The following is a 9,364-nucleotide window of genomic DNA, read 5'->3' on the forward strand; positions in this document are numbered from 1 at the left end:
CCTTTAATCCCAGCACTCGGGAGGCAGAGGCAGGTGGATCTCTGTGAGTTCGAGACCAGCCTGGTCTACAGAGCTAGTTCCAGGACAGGCTCCAAAGCCACAGAGAAACCCTGTGTCGAAAAACCAAAAAAAAAAAAAAAAGAAAAGAAATCCAACCCTCACTGTCTCTGACTTAGTTAATGATAATAGTTATTGTAACCATCACCTATGTGAATAATAGTTTTATTTCTTCTTCCCAATTCTTGTGGTTATTTTTTCTCTTGCTTTATTGCATTGCCCGTGACCTCTGAGACATGGGTGACGGTATGGTCCCCACAGACAACCTATCTTGTTCCTTATTTGGGGGCGGCGGGGCTCAACATTTTGGATGTGAGTGGACTACTTGGGGTAGATTCTGTAGCCAAGCTATGGTGAACCCCTCCTACACATCACTCTTATTCTCTGCCTCCCTCTCCCACATGGCACTGGCTCTGGCTGCAGCAAGCCAGGTTTTACCAGGTCTGACCTGTGTCCAGATGCATAGCATCTCTCCTTTACTCTGGGTGACTCTTCTTCTAGACCTAGGGAGCCACCCTGCCAGTTCTGAGTCAACTCTTCATAGGTCCCCAGTGTGTGTTCACATAAGCGCAACCCCCAGTTCAGCTTTGACCAGTATGGACAAAAGCAAGAGATGATCCGTTTGCCTTTTCTCTGCTTCTGAGCTAAGGAGCTGACGACGGTCCTGGCAGGGTCCAATTGCCAGCACTTCACACTGGCCCTCCTCCCTGACTGCCTCACCTGCTGCCAGTCACCACTGACTCACCTTGGGATTGCTTTGGGCTTGGCTGCCTGGGAACCCCGGGCCAGAATCACTGACAATGACTATGGCCCTTAAAAACATAGTTTGGGGCACTAGTCGCCAGTTGAAAGCTTAAGGACCCTGTTATTTATTAGTAATACGTGTGCGTGTAACTGTGACACTGGTAATAGCGTGTGGGTCATTTAGATAGGCTGCAGGTGGGATGCCAGGCACATCTTTCTGTGATAGATGTGCTACTTGGATGCTGGTCCTCTGATGATAAGCAGAAGGTCGGTGGACGCAGCTGTTCCAAGCTGTGGGAAGCCTCGACAAGCCAGTAGAGTTGGCAGCCAGCTGCCATCTCCAAGTACACTTTAACAGTGACAAACGAGACGCTAGTGTTCTGAAGTCATGAGCTTTTTGTTTTGTTATATTTGTTTGTGTGTTGTTGTTTAAGACATGGCTTCTCTCTGTAGCCCTGCCTGTCCTGGAACTAGCTTTGTAGACCAGGTTGGCCTCAGACTCAGATATCCACCTGCCTCTGCCTCCCAAGTACTGGGATTAAAGGTGTGTGCCACCACCTCCTGGCTGAACTTTTTATGGGACATGGGAGCTATGCCATGAGGCACATGCATAGTTAAGACGGTTGTGTTTTCTTGATGAATTAACTCTTTCAATCAGCCCAAGTAGTAACTCTAATGACTCTAGTAGCCCTAATAACTCTCTCTCTCTCTCTCTCTCTCTCTCTCTCTCTCTCTCTCTCTCTGTGTGTGTGTGTGTACCTGTCTCTCTCTAGTTTTTCAAGACAGGTGTTCTTTGTGTACTCCTGGCTTTCCTGGAACTTGTTCTGTAGACCAGGTTGGCCTTGAACTCACAGAGATCCACCGGCAAAGCACTTTCTCACTAGGAAAGCACTCCACCCCTGAACTACCCCTTCAGCCACTCCTGCCCATTTCTTTCCACTTGTGTTTACGTATAAGATATGTTTCTTGTGGAAAACGCACAGGTGGTTGGTTCTTTTTCACCAAGGGTATTGGTATGCACTCAACATCCCCCCTCTTGACAACGCACCATGGAGATGAGGGAGCCCATAATGGTTTATAGGCCTCTCCTCATTTCTTGGTCTAATTGCTGTTGGCGTGTGTGTCTGTGCTGGCTACGGAGTACTAGCCTTACGAGCTCACCTTCTCATACGCTGTCTTCCGTACGCCTCTTCTAGATTGATTTGCCGTCAAAGGACAACTATGTGCACGATTCTGCTGTGGACGGGAAAATCCTTCTTGGCGGGAATTTCACAGAGGGGGCTTCTCTAGTGGAAGCTGGGCATCAGGGAATCTCTCCTCTAGAAGGCTCTGCCACATCACTCAGCTGTTTGCCTAAAGAGTAAGCCACTCCAAGGGGTCCGTGCGTGGTAAGGCAGAGTGGCCAGAGGAAGGAGGTGTTCTGTCTACTTGCTCCCCTATCTTCATCTTTGATAGTTTATGTTGAAAAATGAGGCAAGCCCTTTGATTTCCCCTCCTGTTTCCTGATGTTTGGGGGACGGTGTTGTTTGTTTGTTTTGCTTTAACACGGGATCTCTTGCAGCTCAGGCTGAAGATGCTCTGTGACTGAAGGTGAGTTTGAACTTCTGACCTTCCTGCTTCCACCTCCCAAGTGCAGGACGGGCCTACTTTCAAAGCCTTGACTTTATTAAATCAAGAGACAGACAAACATACAGAAAACGACAAAATTCACAAAGGCAGGAAAAGTCAAAAAGTCAAATTCAGAATGATAAACAAGCTGGGTAGTGGTGACACGCGCCTTTAATCCCAGCCCTCGGGAGGCAGAGGCAGGCAGATCTCTGTGAGTTCGAGGCCAGCCTGATCAGCTTGTTCCAGGACAGGCTCAAAAAGCCACAGAGAAGCCCTGTCTCGAAAAACAAAAAGCAAAAACAAACAAACAAACAAACAACAATTTATCTGTGGAACTATGTTCTGTGCTGACAGGTCTTGGACTTGCCCTATGTGCTCCCTGGTGCTTGGAGTCCTGGAAGATAAAGATATGAGATAAAAATGTGTCCCCAGACAGCACGTGTCGCTCTTGCACAGTCGGTGACCTAACTACCATCTATTCAGGCTTTATTTCTATCAGATACCAGTCTGGGAGGGCAAACAGGCCGACCAATCCTTATCGGGGAATTTACAACCTGTTGGGGAGGATAGAGGAGAGGTGGACCAGCAACGAGACGACGCTTGCAATTATAGTGAGATGTACAGACGGATCAACGATTTAGTTACCATAGTCAAGAATGTACGATTTGGGGGGCTGGAGAGATGGCTCGGAGGTTAAGAGCATTGCCTGCTCTTCCAAAGGTCCTGAGTTCAATTCCCAGCAACCACATGGTGGCTCACAAACATGTAATGGGGTCTGGTGCCCTCTTCTGGCCTGCAGGCATACACACAGACAGAATATTGTTTGCATAATAAATAAATAAATATTTTTCTAAAAAAAAAAGAATGTACGATTTTATATGTGCTTGCTTTGACAGCGCACACGTTAAAACGGAAGCGATACAGAAGAACTTGGCGTGTGTGGTCCCTGAGCAGGGATAACGGAAGCTCACGAGCACTTTTCATTCTGAGTCAACGTGTTGTTATCAGAATGTGTGTGTCTCAGAAAGCCTGGGTTCGATCCCCTTCTCTACTCTTCGTTTGTGTTAAGCACGTCTCCTAAGTCTTGGAGTCTCAGTCTCTTCACTTAGAAAGTAGGAAATGATTGTAGAGACCGTCCAGAGAGAACGTTCCATGGGGTGAGCTGCAGTTGTTCTCTGAGGGGAGCTGACAGGCTGTTGTGCTGTCCTCTGCAGAGTTGGGCTAAGTAGCCAAAGAGGGTCTTTGGTGTGGCTGCTAGATCTAGACGCACCTTCTTGAGGAAACAACCCTGACAAGTTTAAGAGTGGTGTCGTTGCTCTTTAGTTCTTAAATCAGAGACTAGGTGGCCTCCTTGTGACAAGGCGTTGGAGCGTCCACGCTTTGAGGTCCTCACTTCCACCCCTCCCCCAGCGCAGTGAACAGAACACAGATGGTGTACACCAGATAGTCAAGGCTTCAAGTTACCAAGTTCTGCTTAGGGTGGGGTTCTATTTAGGGACCATGAACCCGGCCTGACCTGACCACTAAATTATTTCTTGGCAGTCTTGTCCAAGGTAGCTGATCACCTTTGAATACATCCCTCCCTTCCCTTCTGGTTACAGATCTGCTGAGCAACATGGGAGACCTGTTTCTAGAGTCCAAGGACATCTCTAGGGAAGAAGGTGGTGTTCAATAAGATCTAGTCACCCAAAGGATGAAGTGCACATTCGGATGTAAGATACATTTTGACGACAGAGTACTTAACATTTTCCAAGCTCTTGTGCAGAGACCAACCCAGGTCTATCTTATTTCAAAAGACATGTTGTTCATGATCCCAGGACTCCACATGGGGCAGAAGTTGAATGATGCTCTGCAGGATTTATTCATTCGTTGTGTGTGTGTGTGTGTCTATGCGCACACACACACAAATATGTTGTTAATACTGAGATTCTCGAGAAAGAAAGGTCCAAGTTCACGACTGTCCAAACTCAAGCAAGCTGTACTTGGGTGCATTCAAAGATGGCCAGTCAGTGGTTTCTCTCTAAGCTGGAGTTGGAGACAACAGCCGGCACCAGCCTCCTGAAGTCCCTCTTCCAGGAGCTATAAGGTGTTCCCAGGGGTGAGGGGTTTGGCGGTTGTCCACTGTTAAAAGGATACAATAGGAAGGAGAAGAACAAAGGTAAGGGTACACACCAAGTGCATGGGGGTTGCAAGTGGTTTACATCAGACCAGGAATTTATTCTTGATTACAAAGAGAAGCCTTAATTATCAGGGACTTAACACAGGGCAAACAGACTTAATTAGGAGGGACTTTACACGGGACAAACGGACTTATCTCTTAGTTAGGAACAGACAGGAACTTCTTTTAACCGTTTTGGCTTTAAACAGAACTCTTAACCTGCAAGATAAATTTTTGGTTTTGGCCTTCTGTTAACCTGGGATGTGTGTTTGTCTTTCAGTTCTACAGTGTAAGCCAGAAAGTCATCTCGGGTGTTACTCCTCGGGAACCAAGCACCTTGCTTTTGAAACAGTCTCCTTGGCTTAGAGCCTACAGGTCAGGTTCAGTGGGCCCTCCAGTGAGCCCCATGGCTTCATATGCTTCTGCCTACCCAGCTCTGAGATCACAAGCCTGGGCCACCAATCCTAGCCTTGCCCATGGCTTCTACAGGTAGAACTCCAGTGACAGGCAGGCCTTTGAGGCAAACACTTCCCTGGCTGAGTTATCTCCTAGACATTTCTCAACTGTGATAAAGTCCACATAGGGAGCCTTAACCATCTGGGGATGTTTAGTAGTGAGTCCATTGGCATTGTTGTGCAACCGATCTAAAAGGTGCGCTTCACTTTGTACAGCTGAAATTGTGCCCGTTAAACCACCGCCATTACGCTTTCTCTTTGGGAAGTGAGCACGCTAGGTACCGCTAGTGGCTTTAAGTGACTGATAGAAGAGCATCGTCCCTGAAGGTCCATCCATGGGACAGGTGTCAGAATTTCCCTCTTTTGGAGACTAAGTCATTGCCGAGGAGGGAATGTTGGCTATTGCCCCAGATTCATATGTTAGCAAGACCCCACACGACCCCCTAGTGCGGCTGTATTTGGAGTAAGGGAGTAAGTAAGGATAAAGGAGGCCAAAAAGGCCCTGCCATGTTGTGACAGAGGAGACGCCAGAGAGCTTGCTTAGGCCATGGTGGCTCTTTGAAAGCCAGGAATAGAGCCCTCACCAGAAACTCAATCAGGAGACACTTGACACTGAATGCCAAGGCAGAACGGTGAGAAAATATACTTACGTTGTGTAAGCCAGTTAGTTAACGGTATTCCGTCATGGAAGCCCAAGCAAACCGATCAGACAGTCTTATATGTCACCTATATGTTTTTCCTCTTGTAGACCAGTGTGAATAGGGCTGCTACAAACATGACGGTCACAGATTTCTCCTCCAGGTCCTCCTTTCAGACAGTTAGGGTATATACACAGAAGTAGCACTATTGGGTTGTATGGTTATACTATTTCTTTTTTTTTTTAATATTTATTTATTATGTATACAATGTTCTGTCTGTGTGCCTGCAGGCCAGAAGAGGGCACCAGACCTCATTACAGATGGTTGTGAGCCACCATGTGGTTGCGAGGTGTTCCTTTCAGGACCTTTGGAAGAGCAGGCAATGCTCTTAACCGCTGAGCCATCTCTCCAGCCCCCTGGTTATACTATTTCTAACTTCTTGAGTAGTAGGTGTTCTGTCCCCCCCTCCCCCCCAATAACAGGTTTCTCCACTGATGCAGTCAGCCAGACCAAGCCGAACTAAAAGAGTCTAACGACAGGTTTATTTAAGCAAAGCAACTCCCAGCTGGGTTTTCCAGTCCCAGGGATCAAGGCTAAGGCCGGAGAAGCCAAACGCTTGAACTAAAGCAGGGAAATGATGTAGGTTGTAGACGACATGCAGACCACAAGCTGGGTTTGTGCCCACGTGTGGTCAAAAGCTGAGCGCTTTAGGTGGAGACTTGAGCGGCTGGCAACTTCAGGAGAGGGAGCTGCAGTAGCCTCCAAGAATGCAGAGCTGGGCTGGGCAGTGGTGGCGCAGGTCTTTAATCCCAGCACTCGGGAGGCAGAGGCAGGCGGATCTCTGTGAGTTTGAGGCCAGCCTGGTCTACAGAGTGAGTTCCCAGACAGCTAAAGCATCCAGAGAAACCCTGCCTCAAAAAATTAAAAAAAAAAATTAGGAGCTGGAGAGATGGCTCAGCGGTTAAGAGCACTGGCTGCTCTTCCAGACGTCCTAAATTCAATTCCCAGCAACCACAGTGGTTCACAAACCATCTGTAATGGGATCTGGTGCCCTTTTCTGGCGTGCAGGCATACATGCAGGTAGGACACTGTACATATAAAAATAAATAGATAATTTTTTTAAATTAACCTTCTTGAAACAAAAATTTCCAAGAGTTCAAAATGGCAGATGCCAATCAAAGGAAGAAAGAAGGAGGAGTGGGAAATACTTGCTCGCTGGTGACCAGCAGCACACACCGCACACGCACGTGACAAACGGCTTCTGAGATCTCAGTTTTTATCAACAAGCTTTATGTTTTATTGTTTGGGATCTTTTTTTGAGAGAAAGTTCTCTATGTTGGGGTGACTGTCCTCAAACTTGCAAAGATCTGCCTGCTTCTGTCTTCCAAGTCCTGAGATGAAAGGCCTTTGCCACCACACCCAACTTTTTCTTCAGCGTTTAAAGCTTACCAGGAAACAACCTTCCAGGTGCCAGAGGCAAATTTCGGCACGAAGTTCCAGGGTGTAGCCATCTCATGGATGCTCGGCTCTTCCCAGGGTGACTCTGGAGTTAGGAAAGAGGGGGGAAAAACAGTGTAGTCAGCATTCTTGGTAATCGCTGGTCCCTAAAGTCATTATCTGGAAGGTGAAACCGGTAAAAGAACAGGCCCGCCTCGCCACTGTCACCAGGCTCTTAGTTCTCAGGACTCAGGAGCTGGTGGGCCAAGGCAATGAATTAATTCCCTTCCCACCTCTTTAGCCAGGAGAAAGGAGTATGAAGGAGGCTTCTGTAGGACAGTTGGTTTAATCCTATAACAAGATCTCTTAAGCACTAACTGCTATTGCAAAGAGCTGTGTGCTGGCTGGTTTTATGCCAGCTTGGCCCAAGCTAGAGTCATCGGAGAGGAGGGAGCCTCAGTTGAGAAAATACCTCCATAAGATACAGCAGTAAGGCATCTTTAAATGGCTGGTCGATTGATGGGGGAGCACCCAGCCCACTGTAGGTGGTGCCATCCCTGGGATGGGGGTCCTGGGTTCTATATGAAAGCAGGCCAAAGAAGGCACAGAGAGCAAACAGCACCCCTCCATGGCCTCTGCATTAGCTCCTGCCTCAGGGTTCCAGACCAGTTTGAGTTCCTGTCCTGACAGGATGAACAGTGCTATGGAAGGATAAATCAAATAGACCCTCTCCTTCCCAGTTTGCTTTTGGTCATGGTGTTTCATCACAACAATAGTTTCCCTAACTAGGACACCCCATAAATCATTCTCTGGTTTATATTTCTCCCCCCATGTTCTATCCAGGCTCTGGGTGAGTCAAGCTTACCGTTCAACTGTGGCAAGACTGTTGGCCCTGACAGCAGGAAGTACCACTGTGGACCCAGCTCTTAGAGGGAGTGCCTAACCTCCTCTTTTCTAAGGAACTAGGGGCAGGTGAATTGTAGCAAGTGTACTTACTAGGAGGGCGTGGGACTCTCTCACCCCACCCTGGAGATGTATGACTGTCAATGCAGAAGGGGGAAGATATGTCTGTTTCAAGCCGAAGGTGGTGGTGAACGCCTTTAATCCCAGCACTTTGAAGGCAGAAGCAGGCGGGATCTCTCTGAGTTCTAGCCTGGTCTACAAGAGCTAGTTCCAGGATAGGCTCCTAAACTACAGAGAAACCCTGTCTCAAAAATAAATAAATAAAGCCTGGCGGTGGTGGCGCTCGCCTTTAATCCCAGCACTCAGGAGGCAGAGGCAGGCGGATCTCTGTGACTTCGAGGCCAGCCTGGTCTACAAGAGCTAGTTCCAGGACAGGCACCAAAGCTACAGAGAAACCCTGTCTCGAAAAACAAAAATAAATAAATATAAAATAAAATAAAAATATGTCTGTTTCCATCACGGGATGAACACACCAACAATCGTGCGGCACTAGGGCCCCAGCCTACTTGGTGCTGGGCGGTCGTAACGGAACCTTTCAGAAGTTGAGCAACGTGAGAAAGTTAGCCACAGAGGGGCTATGCTCTGGCTGAGGTTACTGGGACCCCACCCCTTTACTTCCTGGATATTGTAGAGTGAGAACCACCCCCCACTACATGCTTCAGCCACGGGGCACTGCCTTGCTCACAGCAATGAGCTAACCAATCACGCATTGAAACTTCCAAATCCATAAGCCAAAATTAGCTACCCACTTAAAATGTGATCACGTGAGGTATTTTATCTCTGTGGAAGAACCCTGACTAATAAACCAGGTCACACAGCTGACAAATAGGTTCAGAGCCCAGGCCAGACTGAAGGAATAGGACGTGATGATAAATGGATTATGGGAAGATAGGAGATCAGGGAGCCCATGATGCTGTTTGTGAGAGCAGGCTGAGCTACTCCCTCCCTGGCTACCTTCCTCACCCTACACTGACTCTCATACTACCCTCTCCCTTCCTGAAACCCCCCCTTCCCCTGCAACAGGAAGTAGCTTGGGGGACACAGAAGTAAGGAAAGGCATGGGGGCACAGCACTAAAGCAAAAAGGGCGCCCCCTTATGGCTATTTTAGGTAATGCATCTGTTGGGTGCTCAAGGGAAGGATTCCTGGTTTCCACGGCAGCCTAGAAACACGTCTTTAATCCCAGCACTTGGGAGGCAGAGGCAGGCGGATCTCTGTGAGTTCGAGACCAGCCTGTTCTACAAGAGCTAGTTCCAGGACAGGCTCCAAAATCACAGAGAAACCCTGTCTCGAAAAAGCAAAAAA

This window comes from Alexandromys fortis, unplaced genomic scaffold, assembly GCF_014885135.2.
Source record: "Alexandromys fortis isolate MF-2015 unplaced genomic scaffold, M_Fortis_MF-2015_v1.1 scaffold_86, whole genome shotgun sequence".
Lineage (NCBI taxonomy): Eukaryota > Metazoa > Chordata > Mammalia > Rodentia > Cricetidae > Alexandromys > Alexandromys fortis.